Here is a 27,513-nt window from a genome sequence, read left to right as displayed (position 1 = left end):
TTCCAATCTTGGCGATGGACAACAGCAACCAACACTTTCATACCCAGTCACCCAAGAACCTTCACCGAACCCACTAAAGAGAAAACTCAAGATTGAGGAGGGAAGTACCTCGGCTCAAGGACCTTCTGAAAGGCGACGAGCTGAGGCAGTTTATACCCCTTTAAATCCTTCCCTCCCGACCTCAAGAAGACCATACCTAGGAGACCTTCCCCACTGCAGCAAGTGTTGCAGCTACCATCATCATGGTGCCTACCGGGAACTCTATTGTGCTAGGTGCAACATGAAGGGACATACTGCTCGCATATGTAGAACTCCAATGGAGCGTATTGCATCAATCACCAATGTGACGACCAATCCAGTTTGCCGTCTATGTGGTGCGATTGGACACTTCAAAAGGGATTGCCCAACCGAAGGAAACAACAAAGACACAGAAGGAGCCTAACTCTAATGCTTAGGGAGAAGCATCAAGAAGCCTAGTAGATTTTGGTACGTCTCTCGATCTCGGATAACTAAACTAAAAACAATAAAAGACTAATTCAAACGTAAATTCTTCCAGTAGGGCAAAAGTCGCAGCACTGTTATAAAATTTAAAAAATTCATCAGGTAAAACTATAATGGCTAAACATATACGTTACGGCCATGTATATTTAAGATGGACATACATAGAGTGAGCGAATGCCGCCTCATTTCTTGCTCCTCGTTTGGTTGTGGATTTAGGGCGAGTTCACTCAGTCAACAGTCCTCCCCACTTTAAATATACATGACTAGTATATGTGAGGCGATTATAGAAATGCCTTGTGAGAATCCACTCATGAAAAGGTACTCTATTCGGAAACACTTAGAACTCTCTATAGTTCCGCGTCGATTCTATCAGTCCAGGTATCCGCGGTAGTGATACACAGGATGAAACCCGAGACGCCTAGAACTTGTGTGCCTGTTCGGCACATGACTCTATCGATCTTCATTTTATACCATGTCGGAGTGTGCCAACTTCGATGACTCTATTGATCATGGTTCGACTTCGTGCAACCATGTGTACATTCTTAGTGTTGTGTAAAAAGAACTTTCCCCGTAGCCATGTCGGCAAATAAAGGTTCTCCCGAACCTAAACCTAACACAAATGAATCAAACCTAATGCGATCCGTCAATCGTCCCTCTTATCTCAAACCTTCCGAAGTACCCAGGAGAGGGTACCCAGCGCCGTTGACCAACCCCTCGTAGTCAGATGGAAACCGAAGCGAAAGACACTGTAGATACTCCAGAAGACGACAACCAACTGAAGCGTACTTCATAGTTTCCCCAAAAAGACCCTTCGCACCTCGCACGTCAGGTTCGTAAACATAGAGATTAGAACTCATAAGGGATGACCACCATAACCAGGTATATGCGTAAAGGTGGTATACAATTGAGATCAAAAAGATTTAAGGTGTGTGTTTCCTCCCTACTCCCTGTTCCTCGTTGGGTTGTGGGTTCGGGGTGGAGTCGCACAGCTGAACATCCTGCCGACCTCAATTGTATACTGCTTGCATACACCAAGTACTGGTGGTTAAGCCAAGCATGAGCTCTACCATGAACCTCTTCGCAAAACACTTTCACCCTATTCCATAACATAGGAGCCGGAGTCAAGAGAATCACTACGGGTTAAGCTAGTAAAGTCCCGAGTGATGAGACCCTATACTCACTAGAATTGACCTAGACCGAGGAAACTCAGAACCTTCGGAAGAGTAGTTGCAGTATATGCTCGCACTACTCAGGCACATTGCCCACCCTGTTATAGACAGGTAGTGCCTATCATCCTCCACCCTCTTGCATGGAGGAAATTGTCGTCGCCCTGTAGACGATAAAAATACATTCTCCGAAGTGAACACTAGGATACCGAGGACCATGGGATAACCTCCACAGCTAAGAATACTTGATCAAAGTGCGAAAGTAGTTGCGTTAAGCCTCATGAACCAGATCCCGAAGAGGTTATAGACTTGACACCAGTCCTGGTGTTAGTCGAAGGGTTATGCAGGAGCATGCACTTTCCACGCTAGAATAAACCAAAGTCTTAGAGATTCATTGGACTATTAGGTGTTCCTTGAATACCATCTCACGCAGAGATAGTAGAACCACCTCCTGAGATAGTCCAACGCTCGTCTGGTGAAACCCTATCTCCCCGGCCCTCAGGGTTTCCGTATCTCAAGATTCGTTAGTGCAGGTCCATTTTGCACAAGCTTGAGATAGACACTCTACAGCAGACAGATAACCGTAGATACGCAACCCATCCGATGACCTAGAAAGTCTCTATCAGCCAGTTGACATGAAACGCGAAACCGAAGGACCACCCGAGCTTTCTAAGAACCAACCTGAAGGACTACGCTACCAATACGGGAGAGAACGTTAGGAACTTCGGAATGGTGATCACGCCAATGATGATCTTGCCATAGAAGTACACTATGTTTTGAGTACTGAAAAGCTCTACCCTTCCGAGAGCTTAGGACCATCTGAGAATTCTCATAGAGACTTGGTCCAACCCTTTTCAGGCCGCTACTGCCTTCAGATATACCACAAGATTCACACCCGATCGATCCACTTCTTAGACTTGATTTGTGATTTCCCGACTTCACTATTCGTGCCTCACTCATCTTGATAGAAACCATTGAGAACCCTAACCTCGTATATACACCAGTCGGAACCCACTAGGTACTCGAGACGGGATCCGCATCCCGTACGTTAAGGTTTGTTGGAATGACAAACACAGACCCGAGTTCACTTGGGAATGTGAGGACAAACCATATAGGAAGTACTCTCTTACCTCTACTTGGCCATTCATACCTACTTCCTTGCCTAGACCTGAATTTCGGGACGAAATTCCCTCTAACGGGGGGATGATGTGACAACCCAAGTTGTTCCGTTACATTTCCCCGTTACCGTTAACGGAATATTCCAGTTTATAAAAGTTCCGTTAATTGGAGGTCGTCAATTTAATAAATGTTTCAGTTGTTTATGTTTAATATGTCGTTAAGTCGTGATAAAAGGAAATAAAAACACACAACACACATTTCCATTTATTTGGAAAATGTTAAGTTTTATTATTACGACCACTAAATCAGGTGCGACCAAAAGCCCCGTATAACGGCAGTATTGGGTAGAATTCCAATGAGCTCCAACTCCCACCCATATATAAGGGGGAGTAAACTCCATTTGGAGCTTTTCCACCCTCTCTCTCACTGAACTCTCTCCTCATCCAAGATTAAGGTCCAAAAACATAGATTTAAGGCTCCAAAAAAAAGAGGTAACATTCCTAACTTGTTATCTAACCTCTTTAGCCTTCAAATTAATGTTTAAAATGAGATTTAGGACCTGGAACAAGTGTTTACGGCCAATGCACATGCTTGGGCCGTAAACACATAAATATGGGGTTTTAGAGCCAATTAACCCTTCCAAATCATTGTTGGGACTTAGATACGACTTTGAGGCTTACAAACTTGGACTTGGAACACCTTAAACTAGAATTTTGAGGGACAAAAGAGAGTTTACGGCCAAGGCATGTGCTTGGGCTGTAAACTCCTCAAACATGGGGAGTAAACACCTTTTTACATGTTAGAATGCCTTGAAACTTAACCAATAGCCTTGTGGTAAATCCTAGACCCATCTAAAAATAGTTAGGAGGCCTTAATCATATCAAAATGTATCATACAAGACTTTACGGCCATGGCACATACCCTTAGGCCATAAACTCATAAAAGTATGTTAAATGATGCCCTTAAATCACCCCACGGCTTGGAAAAATTAGTAGAAACACATGTGATTGCTTTAAGTGCCTCAAATCAATTATCCTTAACCATAGGAGAGTTTACGGCAGTAAACTCCAAGTTTACAGTCGTGAACTCCCTTTGAAATGGTATAAATTCATTTAGTCCATTCCAAGGCATTTTAGAAATTCATACCAACAAACCCCAAGTCCAAACAAGCCATTAAACACTCAAAATTGCACCAACATGCATTCACGGCCGTGAAATCATGTATGTATGTGTTATGTGGCTGTAAAATCCCTTAAATGTTTACTCTTGGGGAGTAAACTCAAATCCCAAGTCCCTAGTGCCATTACACGCCCTTAGATGCTACCCGGGACACCCCAAGCACTTAACCAAAGTGTTTTCTGCTCCTTTGAGTGTGTATACGTGTTTAATTAGTATTAAATATACTAATTGTATGTGAACATATGTTATCATATGTTAAATAGGTCATTGAGTGTGTTCGAGTCTTTACGTCACAACGAACGCCCAAACGACACCTTCGTCGGACCTACTTACACCAGGTGAGTTCATACCCCTGAATGAGCCTTTTATATGTTTTTACATGTTTTGTAGGGGGGAATACAAGTTAAAAATGCCGGTTATCATATCAATCACATGTGATTGATAACCCGCATGCACAAGATTTTACCACACTGTACACTGTTTTACCGAGTAGGATACTATGATGACTTTCAAAAAGGTTTTCAAACTGTTTCAAACTCTTACTTATATTGTTTTATTCAAAAATCATTTCAAATCGATTTATACTGGTTCCAAGGATTTCTAAAGGTTTTCACACTGATTTTACCAAATAATACAAAAAAAAATGTGATTTTCCTAAATATAAAGGTTTTCCAAGGTTTTCATCAAATTTCTCTTTCATGTCGAATACTTATATTTGTTAATTACCACTGCTTCGCTTTCACTTATTGTAAACTCCTACTTGATAACGCTTTCACTTCCTGATACGCTTATACCTTTTATTGCCTCTACTTCGCTTATACTTGTAGTCACTTATACTTGTTAGACGCTTCTACTTCATCAGTTGTCGTTTCCACTTCGTGATACACTTATACCTCCTGGAAGCTTATACTTGTTCACACTCTTACTTAGTGATACGCTTCTACTTCACTTATACTTGATATCGCTTCTACTTCACTTAAACTTGATACGCTCCTACTTCACTTGTTATCGCTTCTACTTTGTGATACACTCACTTTTGGCACACTTATACTTCACGATAAGAATCCACTTGTTACACACTCAAGCATAGTTAGATGTATGTCTGTGCTTGTCTAGATACATATAAGTAATGATTGAAGGACATAGGAAGGCTTGTCCGCCCTATTTCCTTTTCTTCGTTGAGATGTGGTCTGGTGGGATCGGATGGCCGTCCGAAGGTCGTTTGATTCATTAGTTATATATTAAGTATACGAACATATCCATACATGAATTCTCTAGTCAATTCAGTTAAGAGTCTCTACCTCTAGTCTACACTTTCATTAGAAACACACAACCCACTATTTGGAAGTCTCTACCTCTAGTTCAGCACTTACACACTACCCACTATTTGGAAGTCTCTACCCACTATTTGGGATGCATCTTCAGGACACGGCCTTCTCCATCGTGTAGTTGGTAACCAGAATCTCATGTAGGGAGAGCGGACATTGTGTGTATAGATCTATACGGGATTGACAACCCCGCACCCAAACTGCTAGCTACAGTCCCGGCCTACCAAGCCAACGGGTGACAAATTTCATATTTTATACGCTCTTAGGGCGTCTGGTACTCTAGTTAGTATGGTTACGAGTATCCCGGGTTACCTTATAATTCTTTGGCCTTAAGGTAACGGTATTTCATCGGCAATTTACACTGTATGCTGGTAATTCATTTTCAGAGTCACACTGTATCGACCTTACAAGACGTATCTTTCATTTGATACTGTCTGGGGTCTATTTTCTCTGTTTTGACCTTACAAGACGTATCTTTCATTTGATACTGTCTGGGGTCTTCTTTCTCTGTTTTGACCTTGCAAGACGTATCTTTCATTTGATGTTGTCTGGGGTCTGTTGTTCACTGTTTTAAACCTTACCAGTTGTACCTTTCATTTGGTACCTTATGGGGTCTGTGTCTCCACTTGTTAGACTGAACCAGGCGTGTCGTTAGTGCAATAATCTCCTGGAACCTATGATTCCTTTGCCTTAGTCAGCAGTCCTCACTGCTGAGGCATATATATTTCCCTGATGTCTCTTGCTTCCTTAATAATCAAATTCAGTATTTTGATAATGATAGCAATTAAGGGAAAACTACTTTTTACCACATAACACTGACCAGTCTTGGTAGAAGGCTGCTTTTATTAAAGAAAATATAGGATTTTCTGGAAAGAACTCTAATACACAGAAAACACTTAAACTACTACTTATTAAAGTTATTTGGATAAATGTCACTAAATACTTATGAACTCACCAACATTTGTAAAAATGCTGATACTCTCTTTTCAAATAACTTGTATTCTCAGGTTAGCATTAGACAGGTACATCCCGGAGCTGTTGATGAAGATAGCTTAGTACCATGTTGTACTTATTATATTTTACTTGTATTACTTTGATGTAATGTAATGTAACCATGTAAAATTATTACTATTAATGCAATGTTTTGTTGTACTTTGATTACTATAATGCATGTGTTGTGATACTTGACATGACGTCATCCACCCCATAACGTTTCCACCGTTCCGGTTTTGGGGTGTGACAGCACCAATAGTATGAAATGCCTCAAATGGAACCACAACACACCTAGGGCAAAGGTGGCTCTTGAGAGAGAATTCCATGCACCAAAACACCTCCATATTTCTCTAAGAAAAGAAGTGGTGATTTTGGCTATGGAGTAACCTATTTATATGTAGGATTCCAAGGGTCATGGGTATAACCCATAATCCATACCCATGGGTTTTATGATCCATGGTTCATGTGGCCCAACTCTTTATGTATCCATATATAAACTTGGACCAACATGGGTCATAAGCCCAACACATATAAATATAACTAATTGTCATAATTAGTCCCCATAGATTTAATTAGTATCTTTTGATCACTAAATTAATTCCAAATTAATTCTTGATCGATACTAATTAAAACATATGATTTCATATTAATATATTATAACTTATAATATATTAATAAACCATAAATAACCTTCTCTCAAAAGTCCATCCTAACAAATTGTCCTGATGATATGCAACCCAAATGGACCATGCTACTCTCGGGTCAAGTACATACCAATAATAGTTATGGGCTTAGACATCTAATCCAACAGTCTCCCACTTGTATAAGTCTAAAACTATTATTGCAAGCACGACTTCATAACCCGACTAGCAATCGTAGCTCTTAAAGCCGCTGTCGAACTCTGAACAAATCAATGACACGTCCATTAGATAAGGGATCATATATTCCTCCATTCTAGATATCATATGGACTGAGACATGGATTATAATCATTCTTTTTGTCCATTCGCTGTTTCCCGATTTCCGATTTATGACGACTGACTAATTGAACAAATCAAATCAGTCCTGGCCCGGCCGAGCACTTCCATTTGTCATCATCAAATCATCGAGGGGCCCACAGATATCGCTTTTATCCCGAAGGTAAAAGGAATTGATAAAATTCGACTCATATGGCTTGTTCTACTACTTGTTGAATCATACACAAAGGCACGTTTTATAACACCGAGTTACCGAGTGCGTTTTCGTGCAATCAATGTACAATCCACTCATAGTAACAAATCATATCTCTAGGTTTGAAGAATATTAGATATTATCGTCTCATGATCACTCGTGATAAAATCCATGAATTGATTCCAATGAGCACGGGTTGAATCCAATACTTAGAACTTATGAGCACTCATGAGTGTTGTAGCCCTTTGTCCAACACCTTAGACCTCTACAAGCCAACCCATGACAGTCTTAATTCATATCTACTTCCAACATATGACCGACTGTGGATGGTTTGAATAACTTAGTCATTCCGGAAGAATAACCTAGTTTATTCTGGAAGTCAAAACATGCAAAATGAAACACAAGAATAATTGAATCCAATATGGTATCAAAACCTATGAACATAAATAAAACACCTTTTATTTATCACCATATGATTACACATTATTCATTGTATACTGTTTCGGCTATCAACTTTATTCTTGAATTTAAAACAATAGTTGTCCCATGCTCCAAGCATGTACACTATGTTTTCTAAACACTAGTCATGTCATACACCAAGTATGCATACTATGTTTGTCTATGATCTTCAGTTTGTGAATTAGATCAATTGAACATAACTCCAATGATCCTCTTTCACAGTCCCAAATCCTTACTGCAAATGCAAGAATTCCAAATTCATGCCATTTATTGAACTCTGTTAGATTCTAAGCTTATATGCATTGATCCTCTTGTAATGATTATGCACAAAGTCAGAAAGACTTGACAACAATCATTACAGAGTATTCCAAAGGAGATCAGCTCCTTGGAAACATCCTTCTTGCATTAAGTTTCCTAATCTTTCACAAATTGAGTGATTTCTAACTTTGAAACATTTCCATATTCCATTTTGACTATCACTTCTGAACAAGAGTTGCCTCCTTACAAATTATGTCAATATGGTCCTTCCAGAATTATCACTATACTTCCAACTGTCCTTGAGCAACCAATCTTTGGTAAACCTTAGATTGTCCTCGACAATTGATTAATCCTTTTAGTCATATCCAATTCTAGACCTTTTCCCTTCTTAATGCCCCAGGCATTTGGAAAATTTTAGAAAGGATGAATATAGCACATGTAATCAATCCTATATCCGAAGCATATGGGACACGATTCATGATGTCTCACATAAAGACCAAACCAGTCTTTTGCTATAACATTTCCATTTCTATTTGCCAAGTTCTCATAATTCAAATTATGAAAAGGGATGTCGTAATCATAATTGAATTTTAGAACGCAAATAATGGACCCATATACAGAATTTCCTTATGTTGAGTCATTCCAACATAAAATTCATATATATATATATATATATATATATATATATATATATATATATATATATATATATATATATATATATCCTTGACTAAATACGATTAAAACCTCAATCTAAGCTTTTAGATTTGAGATGAAGTATAATTTTCTCTCCCTTAATTATAGCAAAACAACTTTTTCAACCCCTGCAACCTCACGAATTGAAACTTTTGTTTTCTATAATTAACATTGCTAACTTGCAATACTTATCATAATTATCAGGCTCCCACTAACATGATGATTATTAGCATAACACTTATGCTCCCACTAGCTTTGACATGTACCCAGAAATCAACTGAACTTCTAGAAATCAATACTTTATTGACTTTCTTACCAAAGTTCAGATTTCTGATACTAGATTGCCTTAATAAGACTTTATCAATATCATACACCTCTCTTAGATAGCTCACATGTGTGTCTAAACAATTATGAATAGGGATGTCGTAATCATAATGTTTAGACCTTTTGTCATTCCCACAATTTCTATCTACTCAAAATCTACTTAGTGAAAGAGTTTCCTTACCATCATTTTCATGAATCGAAGAGAAACCTTATGACACTTAGATTTAATGGTGTATGTGTTCTTATCCATGTGAATTGTCAAAACCATAGTCACATGACAAGGATAATGACAAATCCAAACTCATATGGATTGAACTTGTGCAATCTTAACTTGTTGCCACCTGGCAGCTCAAAGGCCTGCCATTGCTTCCAAGTAGTTATGCAAACAATTGAGAACATGTAGAACTCAATTGTGTAGCCAACTTAACTGGAATGGGCACATAAATGTCAGCATGATAGGTTATAAACCTCTACTTGTGTGCTAGCAATGAAATACAGGTTTTATTCTTGATTACTTCTTGAAACATTTTTTCAGGATCTTTTAGGCTCCCACTATCTCCTTGACCTATACGACTTTCTTGCCAAATATTCAAGAGATAGTGTGGATTCTAATCAAGACATACACTTAACACAATTAGCCTTAGTTGGTCTTTGTTTTATCCAAAAACATCACAACTTACCAATTTCAAATGTACAAGAGTTGAAAACTTTTACTCTTACATTTGACAAGTGTTTTAAACCTTCTTTAAGACATGTCGCTCAAGTTACAATCTTAGAGTATAACTCTATGAATTGTTTTGGAATGAAGTATGAATCATCTTCTTGATTTAACCACTTCAACAATTCATAACTCCTCTTCTTAACTATCAGAATGTACTTAGAGGATGAATTGTGATAAGGTCTCAAAATCATTAAGATGACCTTAAAACATGATACTAAAGTACTCTCCCATCTTTTCAGATTTGAGAAACTTTTATCCTTCTGCCTAATTTGATTCTTCTTATTCGTTCTGTCATACATTGAAAACTTTCCAATGTTTCAGAATTATAATTAAGCTTGTAAGTATAATCATACTTACTAAACCTTAGTAAATCATGACGAATAGTCTTATCCATCTTTTGTGGTGGACTTTGACAAGTGCACAAGAAAGTGTACTTGGTCCCTTAGTCCTTCTCTTAACTCACACATCCATGTGAACAAGTAGTTAGTCTTAATTTTTCCAATGCTCGAAAGTTCTCATTCATCATACTATACAACTTGCATGATTCCAAGTTTCGGTCCAATTGAAAGTTGGGTGATGAGAATATTTCCTTATTTGGTAAATTTAGACACTACCACAAATGAACGAATCAAATTCATATTTCCAATATTGCTATAAACATACAAACATCAAGTTTTCATGAATGCCATTGTAAGGAGATAAAAATAAAGTAAAAAAACTTTTATTTATTTTAAAATGTGGAAAAAACTTTTTCCTTACAATGTAACTTGAAATGAAAACTATGTTATTACTTGTTTCCTAGCAATCTATCATAACTCCTAAGAGTAGCTCAAGAATCCAATCTTCAATCAAGCGATAGAAATGCATCTTCACGATCAGATTCAATATACTCTTTCTTTATGTTTCCTTCACTTTTCCTTTTATTCTTAAACATCAACATGTGACCCAATCACATCTTGTAATAAGAATCTCAGAACGGAAACTTAACCGAGTTAGATAGTGGACCTTACCTGAAATAGAGTCAAACTTATTGACTTTACTAGCCTTATGATCTTTCAGGTAAAATTGACAGCTTCGCAACCAATACCGTTTCCTTTTGGCAATAGGACCATATGGACCCTTAGGTAATAGTACATGGGACTATCTCAGACTTAGCCTTTCTCTTTACCATTTGGTCAACCGAGTTGACTATGGCCGATCCCTTTCCATTGGGAAGAGAATGCTTTTCTGGATTTCCTGTGTCACTATTGTCCCTGTCCATAAAGTTTTGGGAAGTTGATCTCCTAATCAAATTTGCTTTACTAGTACACTAAATCATTTCTGATTTAGCAGCACCAAGCAAATAGATAAGATAATTAAGGGTCTTGTCATAGTCTGTTTCATAGGAGTCCCAAGGAACTCACTATGTGACTTAGAAAGTGATTGAACCACTAACTTTTTTAAGACTTTGACACCCAACTCTTCCGGCTTGTCAGTATGTGACTTCATCTCCAAGATGTGATCACACCTAGACCTTGCCTTGCCAATAGGGCTTGAGTGACCTTGAACTCGTGGGTTAGGGAGAATAATTGGAGGAGGTGGAGGAAGTGAAGTTCCTAGATATTTGGGAAGATCATAGATGTTTGAACTAGACATCTTTTGGGAGATATTCAAGATAGTTGATTTAAAGTCCTTAATATAACACCCAATATGAAATATTAAGGCTAGGACCCAACAAACTATTTTATAACTTGGAAGAGGGATGTCGTAATCCAAGCTATAGAATATTTGAAGGTAGGTGAATGACGATTCACCAATTTCCACCATGAAAAACGAAATAATTTATTAGGTTTTAATTGGATTTGAAACTCCTAGATTTTTTGAGATTCATTGAACTTTTCAATGGCATGTTTAAATCTCGAGTGTGCCCTTCAGGTTTTGTGACTGGGATGCCGAGGATCACAAAACAAGGTGTGAAGTAACCATGCAAATTACTTGGCACCCTTAAGTGTTTACCCCTCAATCGATGTGCCGGTTAACCACACACGCTCCATCGATACTATGATAAACACTAAGTTACCCTTTGCCTACCTTGTTAAATACGAGTTAGTGTGCCGGTTAACCACACACGCTCCACTAACCGACTTAAACAAAGTGCAAAGTGTAATTTCATGGATTAGCACCTTATTCACATTTTCCTAAGTAACTAAGATTGGGTATTTATAAAAGGTTTAGTTACTTAGTATTTATCATTAATACTTTTAATGAAGGGAGAATTATAGTCCTTGTTCTACCCGTTCGACTAACGACCCTCCACCGGTCAAGGAAGCGGTGGGTGAGAGTGGACACCCATTAAACTGCCATTTTATAGGCAGTAACCTTATACCCCCCTTATAGACCGGCTTCGTGAATGAGGCCTACTAACGGTAAGACTGACTTTACTCTTATACATATATATATATATATATATATATATATATATATATATATAAATATTATTAACTGATAATATTATAAAGTATAAGGGTTGAATTTTAACTTTTAAAATTCTAAGGTCTAGTTTGGAATTAAAGTATACATGGGGGTAACTTTACAAATTCCAAAACTTGAGGACAAGTTTTGAAACCTTTCAAAACTCTTGTCTTTTTTCATAACTTATGAGTTTAATTAAGGTTTAATGAAATAAAAATCAAGTTTCATAACTTGATGGAAGATATTAAATCATTTAATGATGACATTAAAAATAGAGACTCTTCTGTTTTCATAACCTATGAGACTTAATGATACTTTAAAAAGAAAAACTCTTCATTTTCCATAACTTGAGGACAAGTTATGGAGTTCATAAGAACCATTAAGATCAAATATCCCAATTAACACAATAATCAAATAATTTTTCTATGATCTAGATTAAACTCATAAGTAAAGATTATTCACATCAACAATTTTCAAGAAATTAGATAATCATATAAACTAATACAAAACTTGAAACTTTGACAATTATCCTTTGAAGACTCTTGGACTTCATAACCTAAAGAGTTAATAAATGAGACATTTCGCATCCATAACTTATGGAAGTTTCAAAACTCTTAAGATCATAACTTTAAAAAAAAAACTTTTGAGTTCCAAAATTATATGACAAAATTTGTAACTCCTTAAAACCACTTAGATCAAAATTTTAAAACAAATAAAATAATCATATCATTCTATCTTTTAATAAATTGACCTAATTCAACTCTTGTAGTAAATTGACTCAAATTTTACAAATAATTAGTTTTTCATAAAATCAAGTAATTATCATATAATTTGACAAATTTCATGTTTTTTTTTCTTTTATTTTTCCATCAACTTGAAAAAAATACATTTGCATCAAATATAGTAGAAAACAACTCATGGCTCTGATACCACTGTTTGGTTTTGGTATAATACAACATCCTATGGTGCACATACAACCCTAAATACCTTGGATCTATGTTTTCACTAATTATACATGCAAATGGTTTCCAAGGCATTAAACCTATAACTAGCATGCATTTGACATAAACCATATAATATACTAGTTAGGGAAACATACCTTTTATGTGGCTTGAAGTCTTGATGTATTTGGCCTTAAGAGCTTAGCACCAATAGTATGAAATGCCTCAAATGGAATCACAACACACCTAGGGCAAAGGTGGCTCTTGAGAGAGAATTCCATGCACCAAAACACCTCCATATTTCTCTAAGAAAAGAAGTGGTGATTTTGGCTATGGAGTAACCTATTTATATGTAGGATTCCAAGGGTCATGGGTATAACCCATAATCCATACCCATGGGTTTTATGATCTATGGTTCATGTGGCCCAACTCTTTATGTATCCATATATAAACTTGGTCCAACATGGGTCATAAGCCCAACACATATAAATATAACTAATTATCATAATTAGTCCCCATAGATTTAATCAGTATCTTTTGATCACTAAATTAATTCCAAATTAATTATTGATCGATACTAATTAAAGCATATGATTTCATATTAATATATTATAACTTATAATATATTAATAAACCATAAATAACCTTCTCTCAAAAGTCCATCCTAACAAATTGTCCTGATGATATGCAACCCAAATGGACCATGCTACTCTCGGGTCAAGTACATACCAATAATAGTTATGGGCTTAGACATCTAATCCAACACATTATTGGTATGAGTATTTTAATTTTGTGTGACTTGCTTGTGATTGAGTTATATGCCATCTGCATACCTTGGATATTTGAATGGTAGTTAAGGGATGTGCCCTATTAGAGAAGGTTACTTAGGATGCAGTAATTGTAGCATGCCTGGGAGGGACTTGGTATGTCTCGCTAGTTCGGAGCTGTATAGTTTTAGAGATGGACTGGTTAGATCCCTAGCTAGGGTAAGCTTGGGTTCCTCAGCATATTGATTATGGAATGGTAGCAGAGAAGATTGGGAATTCTTCTCAAGCATTGAGCAGTGAGGTATAAGCAGGGTCAAAGTGGGGGAGAACCCTCCGAGTGTACAAGGGTAAGAGCACGCAGATCCATAATGAGTACGCGGCCGCATAGAAGGAATGGAAGTGGCACATCGATTGATGGGCTGAGGAGTTTAGGGTTGGTAGTTTGAGAAACTCTCCATCGGTCAGTTTGTGTAATTGTGATGGTTAGTAGATGGTTGCGAATTCAGGTTGGAGGATCGCCTGTAGGACTCAGGTGAGTCAGAATGAGGATCTTGAGAACTGATAGCATGGGATGCTTTCGTATTAGCAAACAGTGATGGAAAGAGTTGTAAGACTATGGGGCATCCGTAGCATTCACTAGCAGTCAGTGGTGGAAAGTGTTATAAGACTATGGGGCAGCCGTAGCATTCACTAGCAGTCAGTGGTGGAAAGTGTTGTAAGACTACAGGTCAGCCGTAACATTCACTAGCGGTCAGTGGTGGAAGGTGTTGTAAGACTACGGGTAAGCCGTAGCGTTCCCTAGTAGCTTCGTTAGTGGAGTTGGGGCGAGGCCCTTATCTACTAGTGATCAGGTAGGGATCAAGAATGAGTAGTGGCTGAGAATAGTATGGAGCTTGCCTGTATAGCCCTAGAGAGGCGAGACCTTGGGAGAGGCCGTTTCAGGATGTAGTTGGGTGAGACCCGTGGGCGAGGCCCGTGTGAGAGTAGTAGTATAGGTGAGACCTGAGAGGAGGGTTGCTCAATAGTATAATCGGGTGAGACCCGTGGGCGAGGCCCGTGAGTTTTAATAGTATAGGTGGGACCTGGTAAGGACCTTAGGGTCAAGTTGGGGGAGCGAGGATCCCAGGACTTGTAGCGCCAGAGTGGCAGAGTAGAGGGGGCAACATTAGATAGTCTAAGTTTCTTCGGAAGTTCCTGGGAGCGACAAGGAGGTTGTGTTGAGGCTAGCGACCCGTGGGAGCCGGTAATCCAAACATTGATAGATCAGCAGGGACCAGGGTGATCTCGGTTCATCCAGAAGGCGGATAAGGGACAACAGAGATTTTCAGTCAGTGGCACTGGAGTTAAGAACTATCCAATGGATACTGGCGGTAATGACCCGTACTGAAAGTAGCGGGGGTAATGGAGTTGGTGAAGGATAGGACCTTCACAGTGACACAGGAAGTAGTTGGTTGTGGAACGTTGCCTTGGAAAGGCCGGAAATCGCACAGGGAAATAAAGGGGTGAATCCTCAGGGTGTTCAGCATGAGTACTTGGGGAGTACCAGAAGGTTTTTCAGTTGAGTAAGTTGTGTTTCCAGGATGACCAGAGTTAGGGTGAACCCGAGGATACTATTCGAAAATATTAAGGGTCGTTAGGATGACCGGTTGAAAAGCCAGCGAAGGTAGGCAGCTGGTGTTGGATTAATAAGTAGAGTATAGAAAGCAGATTATAGGGCGATTGTCCGTAGAGAAACTTCGAGGACGAAGTTTAGTTTAAGTGGGGGAGAGTTGTAACACCCGAAAATCAAAAAGACCAAGAAAGGAAAGAGCACCCTAAGTCAAGGGGGGTCAACTCGTCCAGTCCAAGGAGGAACTCGACGAGTCCAAGCGGGATCCGGGTCGAGGAGTAAGTGACCGACTCGACGAGTCGGAGTATGGACTCGGCGAGTCCGGTCTGAAGAGGGAAACCCTAAATCCAGGGCTTTGTGCACTATTTAAGCACCTCATTCTTTTCCTTAGGGTTCCTTTATACCTCCTCTCATCCAGAACATCGAACCCTAGCCGCCATATCCGTTTTTGAGCAAAGATCTAGCCTTGGAGTTGTGATTTGAAGCTTGGAAGAGAAGGAAGTTCATAGTGGTGCAAGAGGAAGCCTTGGATCCAGAGTTGGTGTGGCCTTTCAGATCATTTGAAGGTAAGAAGTCATTACCTTCACTCCTTTACCCATAGTTTCCTTTTTGTCATGAGATTTGGGGCTTTATGCCATATGCTAGAGCCAATTGGAGTTAGAAGTCCAGATATGAAGTTGCTACTTTAGATCTAAGTGTATTCTGGCCTAGAGAGTCATAAAGTATCAGTCTTGAGGGTGTAGATGAAGGTTGTCTTAAACCCGAGTATGGAATGTTTTGGGCCTAGATTTCCTTAGCTACACGTAAAGTTTGCAACTTTACGTGAGGAATAGGCCTTTGAAGAATGGATCTACAGTTTGGAGTCCCTGCGTGACTCAAAAAGCTTCTGAATGTATGAAAGACTGAATAGACTCGGCGAGTCCTTCGAGTGGACTCGACGAATAGCATGAAGATTAGGAGGAACTCGACGAGTTGGATGAGCAACTCGGCGAGTCTGTTGAAGTTTGCCTTGGACTCGGCGAGTCTGTTCTTGGACTCGGCGAGTCAGGTCGCAAAACCCCGAACCCTTTGAGGTAAGACTCAAATCAGTGAGTCGGGTGGAGACTCAGTGAGTTGGACAGGACAGGACTCGGAAATCAATGGACTCGGCGAGTCATGGGCCGACTCGGCGAGTCGAGTCGCGAATGGAAGGACTCTGAGCATATGAACTCAGCAAGTCAGTAGGCGGACTCGGCGAGTAGGGTTTGACCTGGAAGGTCGACTTTGACCAGGACTTTGACTTTGACCAGAGTTGACTTAGTTGACTTTCGGGGGACAGTTAGACTAAGTGTTACATTGATATTGGTAGCTCGGGTAGCTAGTGGAGCAGGAGTTCAGAGAGTTGTCGGGCAATGGCTAGAGGGGTTACCAGCAAGTTCAGCAGTACGAGGTGAGTTTCCCTTTGTGTGAATGGGTCTACGGCCACAATGCCGGCCCATGTAGTTATGAGTAGGAAGACCCGGGGGTTAGCCTTAGGCGCAGTATGCTAGAATGATATTCAGGACCAAGGTCCAATGATAGCGGGCGGGTTCCCAAGTAATGGTTTATATGATAGTTTATACTTGTTGTCTGTGTGATAAATGTATGTGCATGGTAGGGAGGTGAGTATGGGCGAGGTCCCGTATCTCACCAATAGCAGGGTGTGGACGATGATCCACATCTCATTAGCAACAGAACAAGGGTGAGGCCCAAGTTAGGGCAAGAGTAAGTATGGGCTGGGCCCGTATCTCACTATCAGTAGGAGTATGGATGGGGTTCCATGACTCATCAGTAGCAGGACAAGGGCGAGTCCCAATATAGGCGAGGCCTTAGGACAGGGTCCATTAGTATATGTTTAGCTTATGTGTTGTGATATGCTTGTATGTTGTGATATGCTTATGTGTTAACGGGCGAGGCCCAGTGACAGGCGAGGCCTATGTGAAACAGATCTGTATTCGAGCGGGGCTCGAAGCCAGGTGGGGCCTGGAGCGGCGGGGCCGTTGTAGTGGGCGAGGCGGGCGAGGCCCGAAGTAGCGGGCGCGACCCATAATATGTTGTATGTGTTTATGCAGGGTATGTGGTAGGTTGGGGAACTCACTAAGCTTCGTGCTTACGGTTTTTAGTTTTGGTTTCAGGTACTTCCGGTAGCGGAGGGAAGATCTCGGGGTGATCGCATGGCACACACCATAGATTAGTCAGCCTGGGATGTTTTACTCTGATAATAAACACATGTTTGAAAATGATACTTTGAATTCATGTTATGACTTATGATATGTTTTTCATGAATATGGTTTTGGTAATGATTTAAAGAAAATTTTTGGTACGGATTTTGGGACGTTACAGATTGTTAGAGCTGATGTTTCTTTTCGAATGACAGAATCTAAGTTTAGTGTCAAACAAGTAGGTGTAATTGTTGAGTTCTACGGTGGTGAACTCAATGGAGTCAGTTATAGTGATCATGTTACTGTGAAAAAATATGCTAGACGCACTCAATTGGGGGGAATTTTTGAATAAGATCGTGCTACTTTGAAATCCGATGGTGTTGTTCGTAGCAGTCTGAGGGGCTTGTTTACTTTTGGACACGCTTCATTTGCTTTGCTGGTATTGACCCAAATTTGGATGCTCAAGTAGAATTTGGAGCATTCCAAAGACTTGGAAATCCATTTACAAGAAGACAAATAGGCTGATATAATATTTCTTTGGTGTCTTTCGAATCTATTTTATTTTTTTGATATAGGGTATCAATCTTTATTTGCATCGTCATTTTTTGTTACTTGCTCTTTCTTTATTCGGGATATGATCCCCCAAAAAAGAAACAAAAAATAAACAGGCATGGAAGTTATAATTGTAAACCACGATCAAATCTATGGAAGTATTGGTTTATACATTCCTCTTAGTCTCCACTCTAGGGATATTTTTTTTCGCTGTATTTTTTTAGAGAACCACCAAAAGTTCCAACTAAAAAATAAAACAATGAAATGATTTTTCATTATCACAATTGAAGTAACGATCCTCCCAATATTGGGAGGCTCATTAACTTTGATGTTACGAAAACAGTCACCCCGTTCCCGAGTTCAACTTAACAAGAGAAAATAAATGAAATTGATGAAAATGAGAAGAAAATTGTGTTTCTGAGTTTATTAAAGGAAGGAATCGGGGGAAATGGAATGATCACTTTTCTTTTTAACTTTCTTCCGATTTGGAAGGATTTTGAAAGAAATGATAAAATGATTAATTTTCTTTCTACTTCTTTCCAACTAGGAAACACAAAAAAAAATTATTTTTCTTTTTTTTTTTCTCTTCTTTTCTATTGTGACTTTGTTTTCTCTTCTTTTCATTTCTTTTGTTAAACTCGAGAACTAATGTCAACTCAGCTATAACAACTGCAATAGAATGGTCTAACACTGAAAAAGGAAATGATAAACCAATGTTCGATTAGAAACATTAAAATTAAAATAATAGTGTGAAAATGATATTTTATTATACAATATGGCTGCTGAAAATAACCTCCCATCAACATGCTTTCGACGTCATTACAATTTATTGTATGCAGGGCCGGTCCATGCCGATTTGAGGCCCGGGGCGAAATAAAAAAATGAGGCCCTTCAAATCAAATAGTAGAAGATTTTGATAAGAGTGACAATATCGCCATAATTTTTATCAACTAAATAACACAAAAAAGTACACATTTAACTATGTTTTCGTTTAAAGACAAAATGTATTAGAAAATAAACAAAAGTCAGTCGGCATCTGGACTAGTACAAGAGTTTGGGATGAAAATAAAGATTACATAAGTGGGAAACTAACAACACAAGGTTAACAACACCAGGAAGATAAATCTTGAGGGGCTACCCTAAGGGTAAAATTGTCCAAAATAGAACTAAGAGGAAAAGGCCAACCTTGTGCTCTGCGCAGAGCATTTTAAATAGTATCCAAGTCTTTTTAGTTGATTTTTATTAAAAAAAAAATTAATAAATAAAACGTATGTACTAACTTTTTGGCATTGTATATGTCACTTCATTAATATGAACTTATTCTGTTTTGAAAAAAAAAAATAGCATTCCCAAACACAGCAGGAAGTAAGGGTCATCAATGGCTGCAGAGAACAAATAATTTTTTTTTTCCTTCAACGGCATCATCACATAGAAGTTAACTGTAGAAAACAAACCTAAAACCTAAGGGTAAAAGTGAATTAAAATATACGTTATCTCTCAATAACACAAGTAGTAACATATATACTAATTAAGCTTATAAAACTTATATGAAAAACAGTGCTAATCGATAAACTTAACCCTAGTCAGATTGCACCTTGAAATTTAAAAGAAAAAAATTGAATAATGATTTTACATCTAGAAGGATACTGGATACATGAGCAGCTTATAAAAGATTATTAACTAGTGAAGATCTTATGGTAAAAGATGGACTCATTACAAGCTCTGATCATTTGTTCATTCCTGCCTAGATATAAATCAACACAAGAACATCAGTTGAGCATCACAGTGAGGCAGAGAAATAACCAAACTATAGAACTTTGAAGAGGGGAGATTTGCTTTTAACTTTTGTATGCGATTTGTATGCGATTTTTTTTTTTACTTTTTCTATAGAAAATTAGTTACTTAGTTAGAGGTAAGAAAAATACAAACATAAAAAAATTCACGTTTTAAGAAAATAGATGTCTGTCCGTGCAAAGCGGCGACGATAAATAACTTTTTTGGCGAATAGTTTCTTATAGGGAAATAATTATTGTGTTTTATTATTAGTTATTATGTAATTAAAAATTACCACTTTTAAATAATATATTTATACTTATACCTTATATTTATATTGTCTTTTTATACTATTGATGTAAATTAATTAATATTATTGTCTAGTTTAAGAAATGTAAATAAATTTATATACATGGATTTCATATTTTAAAATTTTCAATTTACTCCAAATTAGATTTCTTAATTACTTTTTTTAATTCAAGTCTTCAAACTTTTGGTAAGTATTAATAAATTATTTATGTAGAATTGATTCATACAAAAAAATTATATTTTATACCTTTTGAAATTCAAGATAAGACTAATATGTTTTATGGTATAGTAGTCGTTTACCCGTGCTAAGCGACCGGTGCAAATAGTTTTTTTCAATAATTAGTCAAGTCCTTTTGTCTTTACATGCTCTTTTTGAGTTTCGGGGTGGGAAAGGGAGGGGTTGTTTCAGATTTTTTTGGATTGGTCTTTTATACTTATTTTGTTTTTTTCTTTTAGTTTTAAAATCTTGTTATTTGTAACAATATGATTACAAATTAGATATTCTTTTATAATGTTAAACTTTGATTAGAAAAATAAAAATAAAAACCTAGATATTTAAAACACAATTATCAAGAAAAAGTTTGTATTAAATATATCAATAACCAAATTATCAAAAACAAAAAGTCAAACTACTTCATTTATGGTTTATTTTCTTATTAGTTTTTTTTTATAGATAATTTATTATTGCATTCGTAATCTAAAATGATAGATATTTTCAACTCCAAATTTATATATATACTAATTTCAAAGTACATGATGAACAAGACTTCTCTATGATTGGTTGTTTTGTTTTTTTTTCTTTTCCGTTTCCTGTGTTTTCTTTATTTGTGAGAAATTTTTTTCTTTTCCAGCTTCTTTGTTACACCGCTAATGTAACCAATAAAAACGGGTTCAGTGTCCGTCACGTGTTACGTTGTCGATGTTCTCACCGCCTCTCATTCTATCATCTTCAGAGAATCCTTTTCGTTTCTGTGGGTATCGCTTTCCCCCAATCGCTTCCACCTCTCAACATTCTCAGCTGCTTGCCTTCTTCCTCACTCCTCAGCCACTAAAAGCAGCAGAACATCTTCCCGCCTCCGATGCTTCTAGGGTTTCCGCTGAAGAAGATTTAGGTTGAGTGTTTTCGCTATTGATGATCCCTCCACCGCCACAGTCTCCCGTCAAAAAACCTATCGCCCTTACTATCAATTGAAGGAGTTCTCACTCTTGCTCTTAATCACTTGCTCCACAACCGTCTGCATCGCCATCTCTATCTTCTTTTGTCGCCGGAAAAGAGAACGACGGAACCGATATATTATGCTTCACCACTCTTTCATCTGATAACATCATTTTTCTCTGTTGTAGTCGAACCCTAATTACGTATGTCATTGATCTGAAGCAATGATTGTAAATTATCAGGTGGATTTTATTGATCACAAGGACTTTTAGACAAAGGTAATTACTTGAATTGATTGCAGTTTTATGTTACTAATTTATTTTGCTACGCCTATGCTATTCCGACTTCATTGTACGATGATTTGGCGTTTTATTTTTTGTATTATATTTGTGGATATTTGAATATGGTGAAGAAGTGACAGCAGAGTGGCAAAGTTGATCAGATTAACTACATGGCAGAAGAAGGTGACATGTAAGATTTTGCAGATGGTGTGGATGGAGGAGAAAACAATGGTGAAGATTGAAATCTTGATGATTACGAAATGGTTAGTGTAAGAATTAAATTTCATCCCTTTTAGTGTTTTTAGTCCAAAATCTATCATCAAATGTATATGTGTTATAATCTACCATGTAATACACTTGATTTCGACAATTCATATCTTTTTAAGTTCTAATTTGAGCAGCTTACAAAGGTGACGGATACGTCCTCTGCTCGAGCAAGATCAGGAGGGAATTCCATGGGAAAGATTGAATATAACAAGGGAAAGTTACAGACGTACAAGACTTGAACAATACAGAAACTATGAAGACATTCAATTATCTGGTGATGTTGTTGATAAGGTACTACAATATCTACTTTCATAGACATAATTCCTTTTTCTACTCTTCATATTATGAAACATTGTTTTTTTATGCAGAAATGCAAACAAAATTCCAAAATTGGTAACTACTATGAGTTCTTTCATAATACAAGATCAGTGAAACCTAAAATCATTCATTTTCAAGCATATTAGATTGATATTACCTAAAAGCCCTAAAGATTCTAAAATTTTATGTGGTATTTTCAAGCATATTAGATTGATATTACCTAAAAGCCCTAAAGATTCTAAAAATTTATGTGGTATACAGCTAAGGAACCTGATATAGGCTACCTCAAAGCATGATGTGTATCTCATGTGTAACAACTCAATCATGCATTGCACATTAATCACAAAACCCGACTGAAATTCTAAACTTTTCTGGGCACGTGGCACCTACTGAGGTACTTACTTTTATTTTCATTGATCATATAATGTTGCTAAAGTTGCAAAAAGACGGAAATTACATTGTGTCTTGACTCCCTTAACTTTAAACCTAAACTCAAGAATTTTAATTTCTTTGTTCATTTTTTTATATCTTTTTGAGAATTGAAAATCTGAAATTTGTTTTGGGGATAGAGAAACATGCAGGTAGTTTGATGTAATGGTTTACACAAACTCGAATTAGAACACTAGCACTCAATGATGATTTCTTGGAGGCAGGAAGGTTTCAAGGAAAGCTTGCTTGTGAGGTAATCTGTTATAAAAAAATATTTTTCTGGGATTTTGGTAAAAGATTTAACCATAAAATGTATTATTAATTTAGTTTTAATACGGAATCTTGATGTATTATATGATGCAAAGATTTGGATAAACAGTGAATGATTTTTTGTACAAGGACGACTTATGAAGATAATGCTATAACAAATGCTATTGAAATATACGACACCTTGGAAGTAATTGTGAAGTAGGATGTAAATCATGCAACTATTTTTGTTATAAAATATATTTTTGAAAACGTGTTTGTTGATATTTTGATAAATGTGGTGGTTTGTAGTGGTGGAATGCATTTAATGGCATCAATTAATGATTGTGGTGTGAGAGAACAGGACATGGAGGGATTTTAGCTTGTGAATCACTTCCGCTTTCCTAGGCCAGTCAATGTGTGTGTGTGTGTGTGTTTTTGGTTCTTATTTGGAATTCCTTTAGATAGTGTTTGTTGTCATAGAATTGGGGGAGGAATGGAATGGCTCATTCCATAGAAGTGAGGAAGTCATGTTTGTTTTCTCTGATGGAATGGAATGAGCCATTACGAATGTTAAGAACAAACTCATTTCGTTGTAATTATTTGTTATATAAAAGTGAGGAATGTGTTTGGTATGATGGAATTCAAAATTTATGAATAAAAATCGGTTAAGTTGCAGCTTTTCATTCCATTCTAGAATGAAATGAAGGATTAACAAAATGGAAGGAGTCACATTACAAATTAATGGAATGAGTGATTCCATTATGATTATGATTCCATGAAATCAAGAGGTAAATTTATAGAATCAAAAGTTAAAAATCAACTCTCCGAATGCAATGCATGTGTATGACTAAGTTTGTGACTGGTCTCTTTTCGGTGGGAATGTTCTATCACCTCTACAATCAGGTACTAAAAAAATATTGTAGGTTTAAAAAAAAAAAAAAAAAAAAAAAAAAAAAAAAAAACTTGTGGGTGATTCAAAAGTTATTATGTGGTATTAAAGATTTAGAACAAAGAGTTGCTCTAAATCTGGTAACCGAAGATTGTGCTTGGATTTGAATTCGATTGTTGTTCTCTCAGTTTAAGTTATTGGTTTGTAAATGTTTAGAATTTTATTTCAGCTGAAAGTTAAAAGACATGGGTGATGGTCAGGGAACCAAGTCTGCCAATGCCAACAAAGGGAACGCAGCTACCAACCTTAGAAGTGAGTGTTTTAACCAAATCATGTATTTTACCTACAGGTGGTGTAATGCATATGAACTTAGTCACTAGCTTTAGTTGGTAAAAGAAAAGAAATGTTTTTTGTGAAAAATTCTAATGATTCCATTGAAAACCTGATTTATGAGTTAAACCTCACGGTTTATTATGAATTACAGATGGATGCAAAATCAAATGATTTTTAATATTCACCTTTAAAATTCACTCTTCTCCTTTTGTACGTCTTCTTTCGTTCTCTTCTGTGTTCAAACGTTTCAGATTTGGGGATAATACGTTGACCGTGTAATATTTAACATCAGCTTTTGATCACCATCTCCCTGCCCCACCACCAGCTGTTTCTGCAATCCGATGCTCAGCGCTCGACATCAACGCTTGATAATGAAAACTTTTGTTGTGTTTCTTGAATTTTGTCATTTTTTAAACCTTTTCCTTTGGGTATTTTTTTAAACAGAGGAAGAATCAATCTAATTATGTAATAATTATTTCATATGCCTGTGTTTCTTCGTTTTATGGTGCTTAAATGATTCTTTTTGATTTCATATTTTGGTGTTTTTAATGGGAGAAATCCATCTTTATTCTTGGATTAATACATAAAGTAAAAGATCTACTTGCAAGATGTAGCAACATACTTTCATTTCCGATCATGTTGCTTTCTTTGGCGTTTCCAACCCCGCAAAGCGGGGATTCTTCTCTAGTTATTAAATATTTATCATAAAAATTTAATCATTTTCAAATGTTTGGTATGATTCGTAATCATAAAGTTTTTGGTTACCCCTCTACAAAAATTTCAAAATTTATCTTTTACTATTTAAATATTTTATAATAATTTTTATTAACTAGATAGCTCCTGATCTCGAGTTACTGTATTTGTAATGGACGAAAATTACATGCAATAAGTAGGAAATGAAGAAATGTGGAAATTTGGAGGAATATTTATTGTAATATATCCAATACTTGTATATTACAAAAACAATGTATAAACTTTTTTTATAGACAATACAACACAATCATAATAAGTTTATACATGCAATAAGAGTTATTGGCCTACTTAGTCTAACAAAACTTCCAGAACTTAAACCATAAAAGATGTTACAGATCATTAGAAACCTACAGAACAAATACAAAACACTATTAAATAGAAATAACTTAAAAGAAATTACAAATAAAGTATTTTTTATTGTTATTTACATGGTTGATTGCTTGAATGAAGCTAATGTCTATTTCAGCAATACAAGCCTCTTTCATATCTGCAACACATGCAACTTAACACTAATTTAAGCTAATATTGAACAAATACACATGAAGACACACACAAAAATGCACATAGTTGCACAAACTTAAAAACATGAATAAACACACGAATATATATGCCTCTTTCTTTTGCCTCCTCAATAACTTGTATTAAAATAAGATTTAGAAAAAACATGTAACATCAATGAGAAAACTCATATCAAAATTCATAAGATTATTGGGTGTCATTGAAACTTGTTTTTCCTGTTAACAAAAGAGAGCCAGGAGATATATAAAACAAAGAATCAACTACGTGTAAAGAACATGTACAACACAAAAAAGGTAAATTTCATACCATTGTTTAAAATGGAATCATCCAAGAGGATGAAACTATTTGCAACCATTTGTTCCAAAAAAGAGCATCGTCGACAACATTTTTGGAAAGAACAAACAACAAAGTAAAATGTCTTGAAGAAATTGGTAGGAGGTGGGTTGTAGTGAAACACATTACCTTAAAAGGGGGGATGTACTTTCATGTCATACACAGAAAAAACATTAGACTTTGAAATCACCAATATGTTACTTTTTTGGTGCAAACTAACTCTGAAATCACCTGCAATGCAAAAAAAAATGGTCCAAAGAGTTAAATATATTTATATTAAGCTATAATAAAGAAAAAAAATACGATAATTTATGACTATTTTAATATCACTTCTCACAGGAACATAACAGAAGTTATAAAAAGCAATATTGCAACAGATTAAATAAAAACTTATCTATTTATATTGGAAAGGCCTACAAATTCCTAGAAACATGACAAAACTTACAAAAATTACCCTACCACATTTACATTCATCCCATCATTTTGTCCCATATTTGTTATATTGACTTAAATCACAGAAGTAGTTATAATACCTTGATATTTCCACACACACAATGTCACATCCCAAAACCGAGAACGACGTAATACATTATGGGGTGGAGGACGTCATATACAGTATCATAAAAATGCATAATAGTAAAGACAAGCAACAACATCCATTGTATTAATATAATAATTGTAATACAAGCGTGTTCTGTACAGTTTGTTAGACACCAAAAGTATAATCAAAATAAAAGATGAGTCTTGTATGTGCTCCATCTTCTCAAAAGCTGCATATGTACCTGTCTACTAATGACCTGAGAATACAAGTTATTTTGAAAATGAGTATCAGCATAAAGCTGGTGAGTTCATAAGTATTTAGTGTCGTTGCTTGTATAAAAGTGTTTACAATCATGTAATATAATAACCGTTATCAATGTTTGAAAATAGTATGATCCCTAGAAAATCCTATATTTTCCAGCAAAAGTAGTCTTCTACCAAGACTCAGTTATTGGTATGTTTGATCCTTTGAAAATGTAAAAGTTTCCCCAGTGAAGCTATCAGTATGGAAATATGGTTTTAGACTTCATTCATGTAAAGTAATTGAGAAAATAATGTTTTACCCCAGCAGTGTCACTGCCGGCTGAATGTAATAAAAATGCAGACTCCAGGTAGTATTAAATGTACAATACACCTAGGGGAGTCTGTTGCGCCTTTAATTCTTAATGTGTTAATTAAAGGTCCGAATGTGAACTCGTATGTAACCATGTTGTTTGACGATCGAATAATTGGTGACCCTCCAGGTCATACGTAGTATGGTGACATTTTGCCACCCCTAGGCCTAGTCGGCTTGGACTGTAGCTAGCAGTCGGGATGTGGGAGTGTCTGTCCCGTATAGATCTATACACATAATGCCCGTTCTCCCTCCAGGAGACTCTGGTTACACGGTGATAACACAGTGAAGTGTCGTATCAAGAAGTAGTATGTCACATTCTGTTTTGGTATATTCTC

At 36.7% G+C, this 27,513-nt stretch overlaps 1 long non-coding RNA gene and 2 pseudogenes across 1 annotated transcript; all 3 read left to right on the top strand.

Moving 5' to 3' along the window:
- LOC122195665 (photosystem II CP47 reaction center protein-like) overlaps positions 1–18,391 on the top strand; it is a 32,523-nt pseudogene extending 14,132 nt beyond the window's left edge.
- Positions 18,392–22,174: 3,783 nt separating this feature from the next.
- Positions 22,175–23,752, top strand: LOC111909478 (uncharacterized; annotated as a pseudogene).
- A 225-nt stretch (positions 23,753–23,977) lies between these two features.
- LOC111909426 (uncharacterized) lies at positions 23,978–24,950 on the top strand. Its single transcript, XR_002856202.3, has 3 exons — positions 23,978–24,098; positions 24,314–24,396; positions 24,710–24,950. It is a non-coding gene; the product is annotated as an uncharacterized LOC111909426 (long non-coding RNA).
- The last annotated feature ends 2,563 nt before the right edge of the window (positions 24,951–27,513 follow it).

Source organism: Lactuca sativa, chromosome 8, assembly GCF_002870075.4.
Source record: "Lactuca sativa cultivar Salinas chromosome 8, Lsat_Salinas_v11, whole genome shotgun sequence".
Lineage (NCBI taxonomy): Eukaryota > Viridiplantae > Streptophyta > Magnoliopsida > Asterales > Asteraceae > Lactuca > Lactuca sativa.
The sequence above is the reverse complement of the archived record's forward strand: the minus strand, read 5'-3'. Positions and strand labels throughout refer to the sequence as shown.